We start from the raw sequence: 25216 nt of genomic DNA, 5'->3' as shown, positions 1-25216 counted from the left end.
CCTATGGGTATAGGGAGGCATAATAAATAACAACAACAACAACAACAACATTACACCACCACCACCACCACCACCACCACCACCACCACCACCACAACAACATTACAATTGTCACATCCACACCATACATTTAAAGAACACAGTTTCCACTGAAGAATCCCTGTAGTTTATCCAGTGGCATAGCGTGGGTTGTCAGCACCCGGGGCAAGGCAAGTAATTTGCGCCCCCTAACCCTGAGTGAGCCAGGTAGGGGCAGAGAGCTGCGAGTGCGTGCGCCCCCCCCCGATGTTGCATCCAGTGCGGCCGGCCCCCCCTGCACCCCCCACGCTACGCCACTGGTTTATCAACAGAGCTACAAGTCCCATCACCCTTAACAAACTAGAGTTCTTAGGATTCTTGGGGAATCATGTGTTTGGAACATTCTTTATATGTGTGGTTTGGATGTGACCATCGGGGTCATGTCACAAGAACAGCAATGAGCAGCTAAAAAAGATGTGGCTCTGTGATGCTTTGCATGCAAAACGTCCTACGTTCGAGCCCTGGCATCTCCAGGGAGGTCCCAGAGGGAAACTGAGTCAACCCTCGAGAGGCATTGCCAGGCAGTGTAGACCAGGCTGAGCTAGATACACCAATGATTTGACACAGTATAAGGTAGCTTCTTATGGTCCTACAAATTACCCTGCACCGTTTACTCATCTTGTCTGCCAAGCTATTTAACAAGCTGTTGGAAGATGTCATCAGGAGATCTGGAATGAGATGCCACCAGCATGTGGGTGGCACCCAGCTTCCTCTCTCTGAACCATGTGAATGAGAAATGGTTGAGGTGCTAGATCCGTGCCTAGAGTGACGGAGTGGATGTGGGCCAACATACTGAAATGCAATCCAGACAAAGCAGAGGTGTTAAGCATTTCACATTCTCAGATCTGAAAGGTGGGGAGGCACCCTGCTCCGGACCAGGCTGCAGTCCCCTGGAAGGAACAGTTGCATAGCTTTGGGTTATACCTGCATCCAACATTGCCACTAGCTCAGGTAGGTCTATTTCCAGCTTAGTCTGGTTTACAAACTGCAGCCTTATTGGGACAGAGATCACCATAGCTGTCAACTTTTTCCTATTCAGAATAAGGGAATTTCTCTTAAAAAAAGGGAAACGTTGACAGCTATGGAGATGACTTAGCCATTGTACTCATGCTCTGGTAACCTCTAGACTGCTGCAATGGGACTTTCCTTGAAAACTGCTTAGAACAGCCTTTCTCAACCTGTGGGTCCCCAGATGTCATTGAACTACAACTCCCATCACCCCTAGCTAGCAAGGCCAGAGCTCAGGGATGATGGGAGTTGTAGTCCAACAACATCTGGGGACCCACAGGTTGAGAACCGCTGGCTTAGAAGCTTTAACAGATGCAGACTGCAGCAGCCAATTCATTGTTGAGCACAAATAACATCTGTTTAGCTTCGGAGCCCAACTCAAGGCTTTCACATTAGTGTTGGAAGCCCGAAATGACGTGGACCCCAAATATCTGAAACGGAGTTTCCCTTTCTATAGAACGGCTTGGGAATTAAGATCAATGGAGGACAGTTCCACCCCTTTCAGAGATTCAGGGGGCGGTGGCTTGGGACAGAGTCTTCTCAGTGATGGCCCAAGGAATGTGGCGTTTCCTCCCCAGAGAGGTGCATCTGGGACAGGTCCTTTCAGTTACTAAAGATACACCTCTTGCTCCTGGCTTTTGGAAACTGAAGAATTGATTGTGGTGCCCTCCCTGTAATGTGTTGTATGAAACTCTTGTTTTGGGGGGTTATGGGTAAAGTCAGTGTTGTTCGTTTTAACTGGATTGTGTTTTGAGACCTCCTGCTGAAGATCAGGAAAGAAATACATCACCATCATCTGCTCCACCCGGGAACAAACTAGAAGTAAAGGAGGGTTATTCCATGATCAGAATGGCAAGAGAGATGAATGATTTAGCACAGCCTAGTTCTGGGTAGGGAAAGGGTGCAACAAAGGAAGATAGGGTGACTAAGGTTGCAGGAGTCAAGGCGAGAGGTGACCAAAGTTTTTGCCAAGTTCAACATTCTGCAGTGCTGCAACGGGAGAATTGACAAGACTTGACAATAGGAAGTGAAGCAGAAAGAGGAGTTAAATTTAAAGTCAAGGCTCCATGCCTATAGTAGCAGTAGCGGAAAGGTTGTGGCTCAGTGATAGAGCACATGCATTCAGGAAGTCCCAGTTCAATCTCCAACATCTCCAGGTAAGGGCTGAGAATGTCTGAAACCTGGAGAGCTGCTGCCAGACAGTGTGGACAATACTAAACTAAATGGACCAATGGTCTGACTCAGTATTGTGATAGGAATTTTATGGTCTTAGATATATGGTAAGTGTACCAACCAAGTGTACCATAGATCAGCACAGGAAGACCTGGAACCATTTTGATTCCCAAACTGTCCCAAACTGACCAAATGTTTTCTCTGCAAGGTCAAAGTGGGAAAACCTCTCCATTGTCTCTGTCCTCACAAATCCTGTCTTAAGGGCACATTTAAGATATGAATAGGGTGTGAGCCTGTGACCTGGCCCAGGAACTAAGTATTTATCATTACAAAAGACTGGCCAAGCTCCCCAGGCAATCCAATCAAGTAACCTGCCAGACAGGAGATAAACAACGACAGGAGAAAAACAACATTCAAATTTCTGTTTTAGACCGCCTTTTCTGTGATGTAGGTATGATGTATCTGGGGGGTGGTCTTAGGTTACACCCCTTCTGTGATGTATGTATGATGTTTCTGGGGGTGGTCTTGATCTACAGGGTGGCAATTTCAAAAGTCTTTATAAGGGTTAAAAATGCACACCATTTTTCTGGGTTCCTCCTCTCTCCTGCAGGTGAGGGGAGCACCCTGTTGCAACAGATCAATAAAGATCAAGCTTAGTAGCTGCTTTGCTTCTCAATATTCTCTGGTTGGCCTCTGTTATTTTCTCCTACCAATAGGGAACCTATGTAAGGACTCTGTATTTTTGTTTGCAACAGTATACAGCATCTTCCTGTGTTCTAAGTGATTTTTAACAAGCCTGAATTAACTGGTAGATATCCAGAAGGTTAACTGGAAGAATATCCCTCATCTGGGTACATTTAGATTTTAGTATTTCTTTGTGCTAGGAATCTGCAAACATTTAATCTACCAAGTGGTACAACGTGCGTGTGAGTCATGTTACCAAAGTAATACAATCCCTCCCAACAATGAGAAACCACCCTGCAAGGTGCCTTAATTCAGCAAACAGGCTCTAACTTGTGGTGCAGGGAAAGTCACATTACTCGCTCCTGAAAGCTCTAATTTATTGGGAGGATACTGGATTGTTTCTTCTGCCAGCCACGAAGGATCAAAGCTGCTGGCTGTTAATTACCTGTATTTCCTGAAAGAGGAACAACCAAGAACTCAGAAAATGCTGCCCATCCCATCTGTGCCTAGCAATTCTAAAATTGTTGGCCGAGATTTCTCATAGGGTAGGCAACCACCTCTGAGGATTTCCTCCATTAAAATAAAATAAAAAAGGGGTCAAGCTTCATTCCACTCTGAGCAAGTGAAGGGAATATTAAAATAACCCTGGGTAGGAACTCTAGTACTCCAGGACCGACAAGTAATTAAGGCAGGCTGTCTTTGCAAGTGCTGAGAACACATCAATCAACTTGCTTTTGACAAACATTTGCAGGCCAATGAGAGAAGGTTTGTTTGTTGGTATGTCTGCATGCATAGCCTCCTAATTAAAACTGAACCTACGCTACAAGCAATGTATTGTTTATTTACTTCTGTGCAAGCAATTAACATAAAAAGTTCTCTGGATAGTTCACTAATAAAAGGCAAATCTGTGGAGTATAAAAAAAGAAGAAAGGAAATAAAATATAACACAGCCATGAGATCCTACACAGATATGACAGGATCAGAACAAAACTAGCAACGGAGAACAAAAATAGTCTGCAGAACTTTTGAAAAGCAATAACGAAAGAGCTGGGGGAGGGGGGGAATCTTCATCTGGCACAAAAAGGGCCACAATTTTAGAATCATGGAATTGTAGAGTTAGAAATAACCATTGGTGCTGACCTTTAAAGCCCTAAACGGCCTCGGCCCAGTATACCTGAAGGAGCGTCTCCACCTCCCATCATTCTACCCAGACACTGAGGTCCAGCGCCAAGGGCCTTCTGGCGGTTCCCTCACTGCGAGAAGCCAAGTTACAGGGAACCAGGCAGAGGGCCTTCTCGGTCGTGGCACCCGCCCTATGGAACGCCCTCCCACCAGATGTCAAAGAGAAAAACAACTACCAGACTTTTAGAAGACATCTGAAGGCAGCCCTGTTTAGGGGAGCTTTTAATTTTAAATAGACTATTGTATTTTAATATTCTGTTGGAAGCCACCCAGAGTGGCTGGGGAAACCCAGCCAGATGGGCAGGGTATAAATAATAAATTATTATTATTATTATTATTATTATTATTATTATTATTAGGGTCATCTAGTCCAGCAGGAATCTTTTGCCCAATGTGGGGCTTGAACTTATAAACCTGAGATTAAGAGTCTCGTGCTCTATTGCCTGAGCTATGCTGGAGGTGCTTGGTGAGCCACTCAGGAGTGTAGTCAGGCCCTCTTCTCCATAGTAGCCATCTGCATCATCACATAGAGAAGGGCCTATGGAAATGATCTTGGTGGAATAACTTCAGGCAACCTGGCTCCAAGCCTTAAAAGGACTTCTAAGGTTCATGCAAGCAGAAACAAGTATCAGCCAAATGAATGAATCAGTAAGGGCAACTTTCCCAGATCCATAGGGTGGCATTCCGCTTTACTCAGAGCAGACCCACTCAAATTAATGGGCCTCACTTGGTCATGTTCATTAACCTCAGCTGAACACCACCCATGTTGTTTCCCTATCCTGATTCCTCAGAATGCAATCTCCCCATTGGCCGAGGGCCACTTTGGAATTTCCTTCTCGGGTAATCAGGAGGGGAGTGCACAGCACTCTTCACGACACAGGAACATAGGAAGTGGCATTGTAGTGAGTCAGACCATTTATCCATCTAGCTGAGTATTATCAACACTGAATGGCAAAGTACACCCACTGAAACTAATGGGGCCTCCTGCTGCCGCCGCGCCGCCAGAGCACGATTTCTGTTCTCATCCTGAAGCAAAGTTCTTAACCTGAAGCACTATTTCTGGGTCAGCGGAGTCTGTAACCTGAAGTGTATGTAACCTGAAGCGTATGTAACCCGAGGTACCACTGTACTATTCTTCTCATTTCTTTGGTGAGAAACTACCTTGCTACAACCTTTTCATGTTTTATTTCTCACTCACTGAACCCTGGAAAAATTATTGGAGAGGCCCATGGCTGCAAGATAAATGGAATGGGTGAAAATTTGTATGGCAATTGACAGTCAAAGAGAAAGAACCATTATTTACCTCAAAGTGAAGGAGTGGCAAAGCAGGGATGTGACTTCTAACTGAAAGGTTGTTTGCAGTTTAATTTTCCTGCACAAACAGCATCCCACCCTTTTCTCCACAAAGAAGCAATCAAGGAAATCTGACTAGTGACAGATTTCAGAAGACAACAATGCCTAGTTGTTGACTGTCACTTTTTCCTTTCAACATGTTGGCAAATACTAGCTTTTGACTTAGGGATTAAATTATCTTTTTTTTTTTAGTTGGGGATTTTATTATTATTTTAAAGACCAAGGAAAGTAGGTCAGGGGAATTTACCTCCTAACCTAATAAGCTGCAATCCTCCTTGGAAATCTTAAGAAGCGAGACAGAGAGGGGACGTGTGAAGAGAGACACTCTTTCAAACAGCGGAAACTGGAAAATAAAAACTCAAGCAAAATTGCTTGAACTTGCATAGAAAAACTGAGATAAAAATTTTCTGCTTCCTAATCCAAAACTCGCTATCAATTCTCTTTCATGGGCCTTGCCTAAATGACACTTTGCATTAAAACTTTTCATCTGGGACCTTCAGGGGGAAATCTTGCCAAGAGGAGGATATGAAGCCAGCCAAGAAGGGACATTGACAAATCAGTCTTGGAACAGGAAGCAGAACTTTGCAGAATGTACAGCAGTGCATACGATCACCACTGGAACATTGGAAGCTGTGAAACAGACCATTGGCTCAGCACTGTAGCTGGCAGCGGGGGGATACAGTCTCAGACCCTCCAAGTGTCCCCATTTTCCAGGGACAGCCCTGGATCCCGTAATGTCCTGCTTTTCCTTAGGACGTCCCTATTTTCATCAGTGAACTGTTGGAGGGTATGGAGTTATCCGATCTCCTGAGTCATCTGAAGGCAGCCCTGTATGAGGAAGGGTTGTTTTTTAAAAATGTTTAATGTTTAATTATGTTTTTATATATGTTGGAAGCAGCCCAGAGTGGCTGGAGCAACCCAGTCAGATGGGCAGGGTTTAAATAATAAAATTATTATTATTATTAATACTACTACGACGACGACTACAACTACTATTGAATAGAACATCCTTATTTTCTTCAGAGAAATGTTGGAGGGTATGCAGTCTATTCCAAATACCTAAGCATTTTATTTATTTACTTAACTTACTACCATCGTACCTTGGATCCCAAACACCTTGCAAGTCGAATGTTCTGGCTCCTGAACGCCGCAAACCCAGAAGTTAGTGTTTCGGTTTGCGAACGTTCTTTGAAACCCGAACGTCCAATGTGGCTTCCGTGGCTTCCAATTGCAGGAAGCTCCTGCAATTCCAATTGCAGGAAGCTCCTGCAGCCAATCAGAAGCCATGCCTTGGTTTCCAAAAGTTTTGGAAGTCAAATGGACTTCCGGAACTGATTCCGTTTGACTTCCGAGATACAACTTTATTACATTTATGCCTCACCTTCCCTCTAAGGAGCAAGATGGGACATGCATGGCTTTTGCCTTTCCCGTATCTTAGGCCAAGAGATGGTGACTGGTCCAAGGTCACCCAATGAGCTTTATGTCTGAGTGAGGATGTGAACCCTAGTCTCCTAGGTTCTAGTCTGACACTCCAGTCGTTCCTCCACGGTGGCTCTTGACATCTTTCACAGTTTTATCCTGTAGCGTAAGTTCTTGATGGATAAGCCTTATGGGGGACACACAAAACCTTTGGTGGCCACACTGAAGGACGAGTCTCTTGAGGCAACCTGTTTTGGTGCTTTAAAGGTCTGCTCGTCCTCCTTCGTTCCCTTTCACAGTTTTATAGGCAGAGCCTCTTCTCTGGCTCCTTCTCCTTTTGAAGTCTCCAAAATGGAAAGCAGATGGTCTGTAAGTGCTCTCTTGCCAGTGCTTGGAGATGTGCCCTGGACTAAGCTGAAGAATATGCAGCTGGAAATATTCTTGATAGTACAAAGGAGGAGGAGAGAGGCTTGATCACTTTGTGGTGCAGGAAAGGTAAGTCTGCAAGCGCAAAACACCAGAAAGGTGACATTTGGCAGAGTGTTGGTCTTTCTTCCATGGTGTCCTACAAAGCTAGTTCTTTGTGATCCTCCATGGGCAAGAGAGAATTGAGGATAAGAGGCACCAGCTGCAAAAAAAAAACCCAGTAGGGAAACAGGAAAGCTTTTAAATTTCTCCTAAAAGTCAATAATGAGGGAGACAGGCAGGCACATCTCACCACATCTGCCACTGAAAAGGCCCTGTCAACTCCATCTGGGCAGCCTCCAGTAGCATCACCTGCAGAGAAAGATGCTCATTCAGCTACTCTAGTCCCAAGCCATTTAGGACCATTTATTTACTAGTACTAGGACACGGATGGCACTGTTGTCTAAACCACAGAGCCTAGGGCCTGCCGATCAGAAGGTCGTGGTTCGAATCCTTGCAATGGGGTGAGCTCCCATTGTTCGGTCCCTGCTCCTACCAACCTAGCAGTTTGAAAGCATGTCAAAAAGTGCAAGTAGATAAATAGGTACCGCTCCGGCAGGAAGGTAAACGGCGTTTCCATGTGCTGCTCTGGTTCGCCAGAAGCGGCTTAGTCATGCTGGCCACATGCCCCGGAAGCTGTACACCGGCTCCCTCGGCCTATAAAGCAAGATGAGGTCAATCCACCCAACAGGTCATTGGCACCCAGTGCAATGCTTTCAGGGCCGGCGACACATGGTCTCATCAGGCCGCCCCACTTACCAGCTGCATTTTTCACTAGCTGCAGCTTCTGGACTGCCTTCAAGGGCAACCCCACATAGAGCACATTGCAGTAGTCCAGATGGGAGGTCACCAGAGCATGAACACTTGATGCCAGAACAAAATAAAAAAATTCCTTCCAGTAGCACCTTAAAGACCAACTAAGTTAGTTCTTGGTATGAGCTTTCGTGTGCATGCACACTTCTTCAGATACACTGAAACTTGATGCCAGGTTACTCTAGTCCAAGAATGGTCCAGTAACCACAATCGGTAGCCAAGTTTGTATGACGGTTATAGGGTGTGGGAAAGAAGAAAGACCTTAATCATGACTCCTGGTTTGGACAGCACTCTAAACCAGATGGTGGCTCGGTTGCAGACCTTCTCTGACCTGAAAAGCTCCGGGAGGAGTAAAGAGGGTGGAAGCTCCTCTCTGGAAGCCAGCATGTTCAAGGGTCCTTTCTCAAAGCTAAGTGTGTAAACTGAGGACTGAGTCCTTGATGGCTATCAGCCATGATAGGTAAAGTGGAACCTCCCTGGCCAGAAGCAGTTTACCTCAGAATACCATTGCTGAGGATAAGACGACGAAGGAAAGCTACTTTCCTCAGTGGCTGCGTGTCAGCATTGGAATGTTGGCTGCCCTGAGGAATAGCGTGCTGGGTTTGATGAGCCCTGTCTGATCTAGCAAGACAGTTCTTAAGTTTTTGCATTCAATTTTGGCTGGATTGTGTCCTATGTATTTAACATACCTGTTAAGAGGGGATTATTATTATTTCCCGGCCAAATATTAAAAGCATTCCTACAGCAATCAGACCAGAGATCATTATTTTCTCTCTCCCACACACAAGCAATCTGTTTCTCATCTGCCCCAAAGTGTGCTGGCTCTACCTTTAAGTCAGCCTTGTCTACAATTGCCAAAGCAAGACGTGAACGAAAGCCCAGTTATAAATACACTTGACTGCAAAGCTCTGGCAATGACACAGCCTTGACCTAATAGCACGTCTTCCATGGGCGATTGTCACCCTAGGCTTTGCAATATGAAAGCAAGGTGGTTTCCATTTGAAAAACAAGGAAGCTGGGGCTCAAAAGAAAGAATGTCTCCGATACATTTCAAATAGTTCCAGGTATTTTTATTCCACTTTTACTTTTAATGGTCAAAGTGGCTAACAATGCTTATAGCAGTTTAAAACATCCTGGTACAGTGGTACCTCGGGTTACATACGCTTCAGGTTACATATGCTTCAGGTTACAGACTCCGCTAACCCAGAAATAGTACCTCGGGTTAAGAACTTTGCTTCAGGATGAGAACAGAAATTGTGCTCCGGCGGCACAGCAGCAGTGGGAGGCCCCATTAGCTAAAGTGGTACCTCAGGTTAAGAACAGTTTCAGGTTAAGAACGGACCTCTGGAACAAATTAAATACTTAACCGAGGTACCACTGTACTGGTAAGCTATTGAACACATTTAGTGACATTAAGAAAAATACCTTTATCCCAAGTCAAGCCCTAGGAGACAGAGTTGAACCTCCTAATGAACACTCCCACCTGCCTGCCAGTACTATACTCCACAAACTGTTCCATTCAAATCAGGCTTCAGCCTCATATCCACTATTATGAAGCTGTCTATCAAGCTCCCCAAACCTCAAGGCTAATGTTTACTTGTGAAATTGCAGCTTTTACAGACTTAGGAAGTGTCTTTGAAGTGTTTCCTTCTTCTTCTTCTTTTAACATCCTCTGTTCAGAGATAACCATTTAAAAATTTTCAGTCTGTTGCTTACAGCATTTCCAGGATTCAGAGGCCAAGGTGTATTTACACATTCAGAGAGCGCTAATTAAGCATGCGCCCCTTTTTGTAATGGAAAGCGAGTGTGCACGCATCAGATGCAAATACATTGCAGCAGCATGAAATTGAGAAGCGCAGGAGCTCTCCTAAGGCTAAAAGCAAAGGCAAGTGTTCCTACCTAGCAATTGCGAATTCCACACTCATTGCTACTTTCTCGGGTGGCTCACAACAAGACCCATCATTGACTTTCGACTAGAATGAAATTTTCGCCCCACCTACGAAAAGAATTAAGCTCATCTGCTCGTGCCAAGATTCCTATGGTGAACTTTGTGGCTTGTTTTGGAGGAAACAGTGAGCAATTGTTTTGGGAAGACCACCAAACCAACGGAGCCCAGCATTCAGGGAATAAAGGGCAGCAGAGAACCTAGCTCATGGCCTCACCCACCAGGAATTCCCACAACCCAACTGGCACTAATTAGATCTACGCCTGGCAGACCCAGCTCTGTTTGGGCACAAAAAACAAGAGAATATATTTCACTGAGCCAATGGTTGTGGCCAGTCTGAATTTTCCCACAGATTTCCACTTGTACGTGAACCTCTCAGCGTTATCCGCAACAGACAGTTTAATACCTCAGAGTTCTCTTGCCTGGCAATTTTCTAGCTACTAACTTGCCTCTAAAGACTTCATACATCTGATGAAGTGGACTCCAGTCTATAAAAGCATATGCCAGAATAAATCTGTTAGTCTTTTAAGTGCCATAAGACTCTTTAGTTGCTTTTGCTGCAACAGACTAACATTCTTCAACAGGCTAACAGATGGGGAGGTGGCAATCAAAACAAGCACACTTCCTTCCTGCTAAAGACTCTACTGTTCTGAAACACTCTGTAAAGTGGGCCTATTGCTCTTGGACAAAAGAAGCGTTCAGAAATGTGTTAATTATGCAAAATGCACATCAACATTCATGTAATATTTTGTTTTTATGCTTTTTTTTAATAAAAAATGAAAATTAAGGTTGGAAATGGGACAGACTGCACTCACGGCTGGAAAAATGAGAACTTGAGAGCAACCAACATTGACAGGTTTGCCCATCCTTAATTTCACAATGTTTAAAGGGTAAATTCTGTGAGTATATTTCCACAGCAGGTGAATTGCATTCCACAACCAAAATGGGCAACGTTAGGGATCTGACACTGGTCAGATTCCAGCTTTGCCATATTCAAGGGAGCTTCTATCTCAAGATGGGTGTTGGGAGAACAATGTTTTTAAAAAGCTCTCTCATATCTAATGCGAAGTAAAAAAGATTGCAGCAGCATTACACAAGTCCATTATTGCAGCCTCAATATAGCAACATCAATTAGCACAGCCTTTCATCTCAACCAATTAAAAAAAGGAGGGGATTAAAAAAAAATGTTCCCTCCAGCATGCTGGGGAATGATTCAGAACCATTGATTCGCATATACATTTTCATAAACTGTGACAGAATGTTGATACTCTCATTACAGATTTCTGGAGCATCGCAGGATACTCATTCAACATGGCAAGCACTTGCTTTGGCCAAATCCCAGACTCTGCCGCGCAGAAAAAGCAGCTGTCACACCTGAGCGGCTGATAGTGAGGTTTAATGCTATTGTGTTATTTGCGGCTGACACCCTGCAGGCATCTCCTGCCACCAGACTGCCAATTTGGATGACACTCCAATAGAAGAACGTTTGGCACTTGATTATGACGGCAAATATGACGGGCACTGCATTGCCAGGGACACCAATTTCTTTATTCACAGCACCGTAGCCAGAAAGCCTCACTACCACTACATTTCTAAACTCTGCAATTATTATTACCATAGTTGCTTATCAAATTTCTATACACTTTTCATCCAAAGATCAAAGGGTGGTTTACAATATAATAGCACAAAAATGCGTAACAGAATAACCAATCAAACACTATCTCCCCCTCCCCAGACAGTACCATAGGATTGTAGATCTGAATGGATCCCAAGGGTCACCTAGTCCAATCTCCTGCAATGCAGGAATCTCAACACACAGCCCCCGAAAGAATTTGAATCCATACCGGACCCTGCTTAGCTTTGCAAATGTGCTAGCGGGTTTATTGCTGCACCAGGTTAAGTCGCAGTTTAAAAGGCCAAAGATTGTTTAATTAGTTAAAGGTCTCATGCATGTACAGTGGTACCTCGGGTTAAGAACTTAATTCGTTCCGGAGGTCCGTACTTAACCTGAAACTGTTCTTAACTTGAAGCACTACTTTGGCTAATGGGGCTTCCTGCTGCCGCTGTGCTGCCGGAGCACGATTTCTGTTCTCATCCTGAAGCAAAGTTCTTAACCTGAAGCACTATTTCTGGGCTTGCGGAGTCTGTAACCTGAAGCGTATGTAACCTGAAGCATATGTAACCCGAGGTACCACTGTATGTGTCTTCCCTGCTTTGCTATGCTTGATTAAAAGCTTCCCAAAACAGGGCTGCCTTCAGATATCTATGAAAAATTATATAATGTAATTGTTTAACTCTTTGATGTCCAATGGGATACCCACAACCCAGCTGTTCTTGAGGGTCTCCTGACAGCAGGAAAGGTCCCAAACACAGTACTATTGATGTTTCAGGATTAAAACTGTCCAGCTTTGGCGTGTTGTTCCCCAAGTTCCAATGAAAACAGGGCAAAGGGTTAAGAATCCAGCCCCTGCAATGCATTGCATCGTAATTGCACTGAAAAGTCATCTAGATTTGCCAGTGTGGGGCTATGACAGGAGTGAGTTTGAATTTGGGCAGGTTATTAAGGAGAAATAAGCCACAAGGAAGCAGAAGAAGCAGGTCTGCAAGCAAAGTTTAGATGACATCATTGGGGAGGGGGAGAAACTTTGTTCAGTAATCCATTTACCTTACTCATGCAGACCAGCAATGCAAGTGTTAACACAGCAGCAAGCCTTTTAATGAAGCCACTATGTTGCAGGCTCTGTTAAATGAGGAAAAACTGCCTCCCTCCAACTTTCCGCAGGAAAGCATATACTTATGAATATTGCAATACTATGGTTAATGCATTCAGTTGGGATAAACTAAACATATTCTGCATGTCAATGGGCTTTAGAAAACAGAACCTGACATCACAATGTTTCACACATACAGCTATTTTAGAGACTTCAGACATTAACCAATATTTCCTCCCTTACTATCGAAGTTCAGATTGTAAGTCTCCGTGGGGCCGAGACCTCTCTTTTGCTCAAGCTACCCTGAAAACCAACCAACTGTGGTTTGCTCTACCTGTTTATCTCCCAGTTTTGCACAAAAATAAATATTAAATTAAATTCCACATTAAGGTGGGAGGGGCACATTTGTAAATATACGGCCATTGGATTATTTGGGCTAATCATCATTTGCTTCCAAGACTCAAGTTTCTGAAACATGCGTATTTTTTTTTAATCAAATGGAAAGAGGGAAATGAAGACTGGGAAGAAATGAGAGGCAAGAGAAAGAACGTGTAATAAATATGTAGAGTGTAATAAATATGTAGAGTGGTTAAACTTCATTACCTGGTGACAACACTTTGCTCAGTCCCTGTTGGATCTGAGGTTGTACCTGACATTGCCCACAAGCTTTGTAGCTCCTTCCCAAAGTCGTAATGGTTAGAAATTTGAAATAACATCTCTATGTTAAAGTCCAATTAGAATCACAGAATTGTAGAATTAGAAGGGACCCAACAGGTTATCTAGTCAAACTCCCTACAACCAAGTTTTCATACTTCCATGTCAAACTGACATGGAACACATGCCACTCTGGGTATCCTTATGTCATTCATCTGAGGGGACGCAGGTGGCGCTGTGGTCTAAACCACTGAGCCTCTTGGGCTTGCTAATCAGAAGGTCACGGTTTGAATCCCTGTGACGCTGTGAGCTCCCTTTGCTCTGTCCCAGATCCTGCCAACCTAGCAGTTCGAAAGCATGCCAGTGCAAGTAGATAAACAGGTACAGCTGCGGGGGGGGGGGGATAAACAGCGTTTCCGTGCACTCTGGTTTCCGTCCCAGTGTTTCATAGCACCACAAGTGGTTTAGTCATGCTGGCCACAAGACCTGGAAAGCTGTCTGCAGACAAACGCCAGCCTGAAAGCAAGATGAGCACCGCAACCCCATAGTTGCCTTTGACTGGACTTAACCACCCAGGGGTCCTTTACCTCATCTGATGAAAGAACTGATTGTTTCAGACATCCATTCTCCTAGTTGTATTTTACCAATTCCACCACCCACAGAATGTGCAAATACCTGTGATTAGGTATCTGCATCGGGGTAGGGAGCCTGATCTCGACAGAGGGTCAGATTCTTATTTCCCTTGCCCCCTGCAGTTCAGGTTTGAACTGGGCGGAACTATCCAGCTGCCAATCACCCAACATCACAACAGTGTCAGGTGAAGATCAAGATTTGAGAGCACCCGTGCAGAGCTTGCAGAGACAACCATATCTCTACCTGTCCCTTGCCTGTTGTCACATATGATGTCACGCATGGGGCAGGTGGGTGTGGTTTGTGCTGGGTCCAATTTGGCCCATGGGTGAGAGGTTTTGCACCTCTGCCCTGTACAGACCCTGCAATTGCACAGCTGCACAAATCTTTCACTTAGTTAACTCCATACAGTGGTGCCTTGGTTCTTGAACTTAATCCATTCTGGGAGTCCGTTCAACGTTCGAAAACCAAGGCTTCCTGCACTCAAGTGGAAGCCGCATCGGACATTCACAAACTGAAACACTTACATCCGGGTCTGCAGAGTTCGGAGCCAATTTGTTTGATAACTAAGCCGTTTGAGAACCAAGGTATCCCTGTATGTGCCCAGTCACTGCTTGGGACTGCTTGCATGGAAGGAAAATAAATGCGTAAAGCGGACCAGAGTATGCTAGCAAATCCCCATGGAACTTTTTGCCTGGAAATCTTGCCATGCGATTGTGTGAGCACATGCACCCACAGACATGCAACAGATCAAAACTATGCGCATCCACATTCAAAGCCAAAAGGCCCCATTTCTTCCTCTTGCTGCTGAATCTTGCCCCTTAGTCTCTTGGCTCCTTGAGCTTCTACTTATTCGCTGCACAAAAATCTCCATAGAACGTGACTTGGCTGCACACTTCTGCTCTCAGAGATCTGTTACTCTTATATACATCGGTATCTCATTACAGAGCTGTAAAACCTCCTCCAGCCAAACATAATACCGAGTCTCTGCACATCAGATGTCGATCTCTCTGAAAACGAGGAATTTGGCAGACGCTCCCTGTAGCAAAACAAAAAGTCCTCTCTTTGTGCGATTCCTGAATGCAGCCATCACCCATTCACAAATATTGTGACTGTAGCAGCCATTTATCACAGCCACTTAGGCTGGAGACAGATGACGGTTGTTACGGCGGCAGAGGCACAAGAGAAGCATCCTCGTTGCATGATGGCGCAAACTCAAGACTCTTCCAAAAAAAAAATAACCATTGCCAAACCTCTTTAACCGACAGCAAAAATGGGACATCAAAGAAACGAGGGTCTAAATCAGGAGCAACAGTGACTCTCTCATACCTCTTTTGATGCACGTACAAACTATGGTCTCTCTCAAGCTTTAAAATATGGCGCTGTGGGTTAAACCACAGAGCCTAGGACTTGCCGATCAGAAGGTCAGCGGTTTGAATTCCTGCGATGGAGTGAGCTCCCATTGCTCAGTCCCTGCTCCTGCCAACCTAGCAGTTTGAAAGCACATCAAAGTGCAAGTAGATAAATAGGTTCCACTCCGGTGGGAAGGTAAATGGAGTTTCTGTGTGCTGCTCTGGTTCACCAGAAGCGGCTTAGTCATGCTGGCCACATGACCCGGAAGCTGTATGCCGGCTCCCTTGGCCAATAAAGCAAGATGAGCACCGCAACCTCAGAGTCGGTCACGACTGGACCTAATGGTCAGGGGTCCCTTTACCTTTACCTTAAGGCTCAAGACAGACTATAGAGTTTTCTACGGGAGTTGAAGGTAGCATAACGAAACCATCATAACGCACACATATTCAGCTGGAACCTGGGTAGGTAGATCATCTCACCCAACTCAGTACTGCCTACTCCTGTTTCCGTAACATGAGCACCACAACACCCCCTTTATTTTATGTATATATTTTATTTAAAGCATTTATATGCTGCCTAATTACTTGCCGTTCTAAATGAATTACACCCTTTTAGGAGCCTGTTGATGCCCCCTGTTGCTCCCAATTTTTAATTTTCTTTTAAACTGAGATGTGAGGGGTAAACTGCGCTTCCCAGAATTCTTGGGTAGAGGGGCTTTAGATATATGGCGTTCACATAGCCACCACTTCTTGCTATAAACGTTTATCATTTTTCAATAAGCAAAAAAGCACACGGCACGTTATAAAATTGTTGTAGATTGCCCTGCATGGGGAAAGATAGAACTGCATGCTGGGATGGCAAAAAAGAAAAAGAAAACGCTCTGCACATACAGAAAGCTAGCAGGGGATGAAGAAGCCTGAGCCAGAAACCAGCTCCTTTGATGTCTACTTTTCCAAAAGCAAAGGCAAGGAGATCGTACACCTGGTCACATAATCCTCCGCCTTAAGGAGGGAGCCAGGGCATACCTAGAAATTAGATTGGTGCAATTAAAGTGGATTAAAGTGCTCTGCTGTTCCATTGCAACAATCCAGTAATAAACTGACTTTTTGCAGTTAGGAAAGTGACAGGGAAATGCGTTGGAAAGTATGGGGTAAAATAAGAAGATGAATAAGCAAGCAAATCAGGACAACTGCTCATTGCTGTTTAACCTCCCCACAAACATTTCAGAATAAACGCAAAATAAAGGCTGAATATAGTCTGGTTTTGGGGCAAGTGAATCAGGATAGATGCTCAACAAACGGGTCGTCTGCAGAAGTCTTAAGTGCTGGAATCTAGGAATAGTGATCTGCTGTACCTATTCTGGAAGGAGGCAGTGTAAAATTGCCACTGAATTTCTCCTTGCCCAGATCTTACTCAACTGCAGTCCATAGCTATCCTTTAAAAGCAGCTGGACTTCTTTAAAGCTTGCATGATCTTACTAGAGAAAATTGAATTTGCAGCTGTGAAGCAACATTTGGAGCATCTAACAGCTGCTTCTGGAAAACAACCGCAACACCCAGTAAGAATGCATATGGGGGCTTCTTTTGAAGTCACCCCACCGAAAATAGCTTGAGATAACACATTGGCTGCCCCAGACTTCTGACTTCAGAGCAGGGTAAAGAGTTTCACAGCTTCCTACCCCAACAGCTTTTTGGAATAACTAACCATTCTGAAGGATTGAATCGGCTGGGTTTTAAGGTGCTCTTGGGGGCTTCTCTATCTTATTTGTAGGAAATTGAGTTTAGAAAAAGAGGCAGGGCGGTCTTTTTATTACCTTTAACAAATTCCCCCCACTCCCTTTTCCTTTTACTGATTTTCATAGGACATTTTCCAAGGCACTTTGAAGTTTCTGGCTACAGACCACTGGGAGTTAGCTCAGGAATGTTTCCCAGCCAAAATACATCCAATTGAAAAAGCAGGGTTTTCGTATGCAGCTGTGAGTACTTACTACAGACACACACAAACAGGATTTATTTACTTCCTACAATTTTTATTATTATTATTATTATTATTATTATTATTATTATTATTATTATTTCCCCAGCCACTCTGGGCAGCTCCCAATCGAGTGTTAAAAACAATACAGCATTAAATATTAAAAACTTCCCTAAACAGGGCTGCCTTCAGATGTCTTTTAAAAATAGGATAGCTGCTTATTTCCTTGACATCTGATGGGAGGGCATTCCACAGCGCGGATGCCACTTCTCGCAATGAGGGAACCGCCAGAAGGCCCTTGGCACTGGATCTTAGTGTCCAGGCTGAACGATGGGGTGGAGATGCTCCTTCAGGTATACTGGACCGAGGCCATTTAGGGCTTTAAAGGTCAGCACCAACACTTTGAATTGTGCTCGGAAACGTACTGGGAGCCAATGCAGATCTCTCAGGACCGGTGTTATATGGTCCCGGCGGCCACTCCCAGTCCCCAGTCTAGCTGCCGCATTCTGGATTAATTGCAGTTTCCAGGTCACCTTCAAAGGTAGGCCCACATAGAGAGCATTGCAATAATCCAAGCGGGAGATAACTACAGCATGCACCACTCTGGTGCAGTGGACCAACACCAGCTGATGACATGGCTCCCCAAATCTCTTTTCTGATGAGAGCAGCTTTTGCATCTCATTTGGAAACCAAGGACCCAGAGTCTGGAGGAAGAATGGGGAGGCACACAATGCCAGATGCTTGAAGTCCAGTGTGAAGTTTTCACAGTCTGTGTTGATTTGGGGAGCCATGTCATCAGCTGGTGTTGGTGCACTGTGCTTCATTAAGTCCAGGGTCAACGCAGCCGTCTACCAGGAGATTTTGGAGCACTTCATGCTTCCTTCCACAGACAAGCTTTATGAGGATGCTGACTTCATTTTCCAGCAGGACTTTGGCACCTGCCCACACTGCCAAAAGTACCAGAACCTGGTTCAATGCCCATGGGATTACTGTGCTTGATTGGCCAGCAAACTCGCCTGACCTGAACCCCATAGAGAATCTATGGGGCATTGCCAAGAGAAAGATGAGTGACATGAGACCGAGCAATGCAGAAGAGCTGAAGGCTGCTATTGAAGCATCCTGGTCTTCCATAACACCTCAGCAGTGCCACAGACTGATAGCATCCATGCCACGCCGCACTGAGGCAGTAATTGATGCAAAAGGGGCCCAAACCAAGTATTGAGTGCATATGCATGCTTCGACTTCTCAGAGGTCCAATATTGCTCTATTTGCAATCCTTGTTTTGCTGATTTCATTTAATATTCTAATTTTCTGAGATTGTTAATTTGAGGTTTTCATCAGCTGTACGCCATGATCATCACAATTATAACCAATAAAGGCTTGACATATCTCGCTTTGCATGTCATGAGTCTATCTCATATATTAGTTTCACCTTTTAAGTTGAATTACTGATATAAATGAACATTTCCACAATATTCTAATTTTCCGAGTTTCACCTGTATATAATAATACCAAATAATATTAGGAACTCCAAACCTTCTTTTGTGTAGCCTTGATATATCAAGTTGGCAGTGAATGACTCTTGCTGTCTTATTTATCCAGACATTTTTTATAAACTAAAAATCCATTTCCTGGTAAGGAAAGGGCTCCAACCCCCTGCCCTGACAATCAGTTTGAGTGTCCTTTTCCACGGTATCATTTCTGAGATGTTTGGTTCCTGGTGACCATATCAGGAGGAACTCTGAAGCAGCTCTAACGATGCCGCGGTTTAAAGGGCAAGATTCCAAAGGAATTTAGCCCACCTCTGAACCAATGGCGAAAACTGTTTCAGCTCACTTAATCACACTTATCTCAGGGTCACTGGCCGATGGCACTGAAACCAGGAAGTTGTAACTTTCTAAATAAATATTTGTACTAAAAGAGCACAGAAGAATGTCTACAAGAGCACAGAAGGATCTTGGGAGAGTGTGCAGCTTTCTCCTGCCGGATCCATGGCATGCGTAAGAAGAGCAACTCATTGGGAGGTGGCCTGACAGTAATTCCCGAAATTCTCAGTTTCATTCATATACTGAGAAGGCAGCACTCCTTCCACATTTCTGCGCAATAACTGTCACCCTGGCACTGGGTGATAGAGGGTCTTTAATTTGCCCCCCTCCCTTATCAGCCAGACAGAGGCCTAAGCAAAGCACAAATTTCATCTAGCACAAATTGCCCATCATTAAAGATGGATGATTAGTGCTTAACTTCCACTCCACTTACTGCCAAGCTCAACACAGCTCCAAGGGAGGAAGGAGAGCAACGATGTGCCCAGACCAGCCAATTTAACTCAATTTGCCACCAACAGACGCGCAAGGCAGGGTTCACTGCCTGCCTTGCATTCTTCGGTTTGTCACTGCGAGACGGGAGTTAAAAGGTGCAGAAAACCAACAGCTCTTGTCATCAGATCCCTGTTGCATTAATTTGTGCTACTTGGGGTACCATTGAGCTGATTTTGGGGCACATCAATGGTCAGAAGGAAAAGAAGCAGAACTTTCAATCTACAAACGCTTCCCCTTCAACCTTGTCTTTAAAAGTCACTACTTGCCATAGGCGAGTGGCTATCTGCAAGCCTGAGTCATGGGAACATGGGAAGCGGCCTTAGACCAAGTCAAACTATTGGTCCATCCAGCTCAGTACTGCCTATTCTGGGGATGGGGAACATTTTTCTTCCCCACCTAATATTTCCAGATATTATTATTATTATTATTATTATTATTATTATTATTATTATTTTGTATCCCAACCCCGCCCATCTGACTGGGTTGCCCCAGCCACTCTGTGCAGCTTCCAACATACATATATAAAAACATAATAAAACATTAAACCTTAAAAAGCTTCCCTGTACAGGTCTGCCTTCAGATGTCTCAAGGTTATATAGTTACTCATCTCCTTGACATCTGATGGGAGAGCATTCCACAGGGTGGGTGCCACTACCGAGAAGGCCCTCTGCCTGGCTGTCTTAAGAAGTTGTCTCTCCCAGCAAAGGATACTAGGACTTCCAAGTCCTTTAGGCCAGGAATGGAGAATCTTAGTGTGCTCATTTATGGCCCTCTAAGCCACTCTGTCTGGGTTTGAGACTCTCCCTAGGCCACACACCCTCCCAGTCCACACCTGTCACCAACTTTGCTTTGCACCCTTCCTTCAGTGCTTCTGCCAGAGTGGAATAGGACCTGCAACTAGGGCTGGGCAATATCTGGTTTCCAAAACTGCAATATGTCACCAGCTAAACATTGTTGTATACCAATATACTGTGATGTGTAAAATAAGGATGGAACTATGTAGAGGCGAACAGTAGGGATGGGCGATATCTGGTTTTCAGCTTCATGGTATGTCACCAGCTAACCATCACAATATACTGATCTATCACAATGTCTGCATGTGAGAGTGAGATATCACAGATCAAACACACCACTCAGAGAACTTGTAAAACAACGCTTGAAGTCAGCTGCCTGTAATATAAGTGTTGCGTAACCATTGAAATGAACTGGTGTACATTGATGAATGGGTAAGGCTATAGCTCAGCAGGGGAAGCAGTGTTCAATGCTGGCCTAGAAGCATAGGAATATGCCTTACGCCAAATTCTTCTAGCACAGAATTGTCTCTACACTGACTGGCAGAGGCTCTTCCGAGTATCAGGCAGGGGTCTCATCCAGCCCTACCTAGGAATGCCAGAGATTGAACCTGCGACCTTCTTCACGCAAAGCAGATTCTCCACTGCTGAGATTTGCCCCACCCCTAAGAGCAAGAGGCTCTCTCTGCTGCATGTGAACCAGTCCTGGAAATCAGACCAGACCAAGAAATGTTAAAAGTTATCTTGCAGTTTTTGTTCTGCACATTCACAAGGTGCAAAAACTTGGCGAATTTGTATTTCAAACCTGCAAAATAAGATGGCAAGCACACAGCCAAACTGTGGGAAAGCACAGTGGCATTTTAACACAGTTTGTCTTGCTGGGCATAATGGAGCATTTCAAAACTAATTGAAACCACAATTAAAGCCATACAGGGAGCCCATGGCAGAAACAGGATTACTGAAAATTATTCCCTGGCTCACAGCACCTGCTCAATATACCAGACCTCAGCACTTTAAGAAAAACACACACACAGAGAGAGAGAGAGGCAACTAAGTCTTATTTCAAGCTATGATGTTGAGATTTATTGCTTGTTTTTGCTAATCAAGAGTTAACTCCAACTTTGAATGGTGTGATTTATTGCCAACTTGCTCTTTGACAATAGGCTAAGAACACTTCTACAATTCCCTACATTGTGGGTGAGGAATTCGTGACTCTCCATATGTTGCTGGACTTCAGCATCATCCCAGGCTGATGGGAGTCACAGCCCTAAGAACATCTGGTGGGACACGGGTTCCCCATTCCTGCCCCACATCATGTTCAACCGAGAAGACATGTTACAAATGCAACTGAATGCTGATGAATATGGGGTCAGCAACCCCACACATGGATGGCATTAATTAAGCACACAAGAAGGGGCCTAGCTCAGTGGCAGAGCACATGTTTCTCATGCACAAGGTCCCAGGCTCAGTCCCTGCCGTCTCTGGTAGACCTCTGCTGGCCACACCTTGGAGAGCTGCTAAAGGAATGCAATTCAAGCCACCCGGCCAAAGCCAAGCAGGAAATCAGGGCGAAATCACCTGGGGAACCCAATGTCTGCTACCTTGAGTTCCATGGTGGAAGGAAGGTGGGAAATAAACAATAAAATATTACTGGGAATAAATGGGGAAGTTATTTAACTCTGCGTAAGGCGGGTGGCGCTGTGGGTTAAATCACAGAGCCTAGGGCTTACCGATCAGAAGGTCGGTGGTTTGAATCCCCATGATGGGGTGAGCTCCCATTGCTCGGTCCCTGCTCCTGCCAACCTAGCAGTTCGAAAGCACGTGCAAGTAGATAAATAGGTACCACTCCAGCGGGAAGGTAAAAGGCGTTTCTGTGCGCTGCTCTGGTTCGCCAGAAGCGGCTTAGACATGCTGGCCACATGACTCGGAAGCTGTACGTCGGCTCGCTCGGCCAATAAAAGCAAGATGAGCACCGCAACTCCAGAGTCGTCTGCGACTGGACCTAATGGTCAGGGGTTCCTTTACCTTCAAGGCACTTTATGTATACATGTGAATTTTGCAAGGAGACCCTAAAGACCCAAAAAGACATGCAGATCTGCTCTTTCCTGAGCAGGGAGTCAAAGATGGAGTTCTGCCATGTGCAACAAGGGTGTGCACTTGAGAGATAAAAAGGAACGGGGCAGGGGGTTGGATAGAAAGTGCCAACAGAGAGAGTAGAATAATACCACCGACTAGGTCTAAGGCCATCATTCTCTGTCTTTTACTGTCCTTTCAAAAAGGGAATCCTTTATTAATACATATTTGATGAGATACTATTGACCAGTGCACAACAGAGATAGATGCTAATTGGTCTTCTTGCAATGTGTTTACTTATTCATTCATTCACAAGAACGGCACACACACCAATATAATTTGGGCATTTGCCTTTGCCAAGACCATTCCAAAAATAAAGGCTCTGAGTGTGGAAAGTCATTTGCCAAAAGCTGCTGCCATGGGAAAGACGCGGTTGAGCAATCTAATATTTAACAGTCCCAGCTGCCTTTTATTTCAAAGCCATATTTTAGTTATTAGTATCATTTGCAATCTTTCCCGCCCACCTGCCCCCTCTCACAGTCCTAAGACCCTGCCAAAATGCAGTACTAAGCAGATATTTTGCATGTGCATTAAAAAAAGTTTATTTTAACTGCACCTATTATCTGTAAATAGAAGGTGATCCCTTAAAATGTATAACCTGCAAACTCCACACAAATCAAAAGTCTGGTTAAAAAAGACCTCCCTACAAGAACTTTTACCGCATCTATTGTGTGTGTGTGTGTTTGTGTACATATGACATCTCACACACAGAGTGCAACTTGCAATACACATTTGATTATAGCAATCTGCTTACAATTCAGCACAAAGTTACCTTTTCCTATATTTAAAAAAAACTTTCCTATTTCTACTTGCTATAGAGAATTATTTTGGGACTAGATTTTTTTTAAAAAAAACAACAACTTTGCATGCTGGCACATAGGATGCCTTAACATTTTGCTGATTTCGATTCTGAAACATTTTCCTCCCGATGAAGTGTTTAGTGGTTTTGGACAGAACCCTGTTTGCCTCGGGCCAGAACCTAATCTCAGGCAAAATCGTAAACAATGTTTTGCCCAGAACCCCGTCCAGTTTTGCACTGGAGCGGAAAGCTCCAAAAGCAAAACCACACTGGAAATCAAAGCACCGATAAATTGGTGTTAGTCCTAGATTAGCTGGGTTTCCTCCCCACACTCTCCCCCACCCATATGCTGTTAAGCCGGGGCTGTTATCGGCTTGTTGCACTGTCTCTGCTGACTTTTCACCTTGCCGCTGCTGAATGCAGTCGGAGTTCTAATATACCTTCCAGATTTAATCAAGACAGATTAATTCTGATTGCAAACAGAAGTCGCAACAGGAGGAAAAACCGCAAAGCATAAGCAGCAACAGCAGCAGGTAAGTATACCTGCGCCATTATGTGGCAAGGAAAGTTAACCCGAGCAACCTTCTGAAGAGCCTGATTTAAAAATAACCAGCTGCAAATGGGAGCTTTCACAAGATATACTTCAAGCCATAAAGCAAAAATTATGTTTCATCAGCACCTTTAAAAAGAAAACAGAGGAAAGCACAGCTGGCGTTTGAACGGGCTTTTTTGCTACATAACTTTTCAGCCTCTGGATACATTCAACCAAGCCCTTTCCTGGAGCGGACCCAAACACACGCCTGTTTATTTGCAATTCTTACGGTATGCTACACATACCTCTTTTCCTTCTAAATCCCCTTCATGGGTTTTCCTCCTCCTCCTCTTCTGTGATAGCCTCGTCTTCCCTGGAATTCCTGTAGGGAGCAGCTGGCGTCTCTCTCTCTCTGGGTTAATCCACGAGCGGGTGGTTTAGCAATCCCATGAGTCTGTTAATTAGTTTAATCGCTTGCTGGCACCCAAGACGAGAGGCCACTTGAACACCCGAGGAGGGAGGGCGATCCAGCTGCTGCTGCGGCTGCTACTGCTGTGTCCGCCTCTGCCCAAGAAGCACTCTCCCTCCCCAAAAAAAGACAGGGCTTGTTTACCCTAAAAAAACAGAAAGCAGCAGCAAACCCTTCTGGAGCAGTTCCGTTACATGAGTTTCCAGAAGGCTGGGAGAGCTAACTGCCCTCCTCTTCGCTGCCTCTGGCTATGGGAGCATGAAGAGTCTTCCGTGCATTCCTGATTCTGCTCTGTCAGTTGCAATGTGCTCAGCTGTCAAAGCTGCCCAAATCGGACCTTCCCAAAAAATATGCACAGAAAACCCCGCCAAAACTCAAAACCCACAGAAACACAAGGGGCAGCCAAACAATGAGAGCCTTCAGGTTAGCCAGGCAGGTGGATCTAACATTATTTTCTCAGGTTGCCAGTTGGTGGGACGAACGGGGATGACAGCACCCAAAGCGAAACAGAAAGAGAGAGGGGGTTTCAGCTGCACAGCGAAGCCCACAGATCTTCTGCGCTGCGAAAATAAAAACAAAATCCAATCTTACCCTGCCACTAACCAGTTCATTTCAGGCATGATCAACTCTCTGCTCCCTTCCCCCTGCCATGGAGAGTCTTGGAATTAACCTACGGGGCGAGAAGTCAGGAAACGGGTTGAGAGAGACCCTGGAATTCAATTGTAGTAAAAT

At 44.7% G+C, this 25216-nt stretch overlaps 1 protein-coding gene across 5 annotated transcripts in view; it reads right to left on the bottom strand.

Annotated features, from left to right (window-relative positions):
* The window catches only part of PDZD2 (PDZ domain containing 2), a 248605-nt gene that overhangs the window by 125832 nt on the left and 97557 nt on the right, over nucleotides 1–25216 (bottom strand). Inside the window, exon 1 of one of the 5 annotated variants that reach the window (XM_081881322.1) lies at nucleotides 24321–24725. The exons of the other annotated variants lie outside the window; for them this stretch is intronic. The gene's annotated coding sequence lies outside the window, so the exon portion shown is untranslated. Of the gene's footprint in view, nucleotides 1–24320; nucleotides 24726–25216 lie in introns of those variants that run through there. 5 annotated transcript variants of the gene reach the window in all.

This window comes from Podarcis erhardii, assembly GCF_964252035.2.
Source record: "Podarcis erhardii genome assembly, chromosome: 11".
NCBI lineage: Eukaryota > Metazoa > Chordata > Lepidosauria > Squamata > Lacertidae > Podarcis > Podarcis erhardii.
Note: the sequence above shows the minus strand (reverse complement) of the source record. Positions and strands in the feature narration are given on the sequence as shown.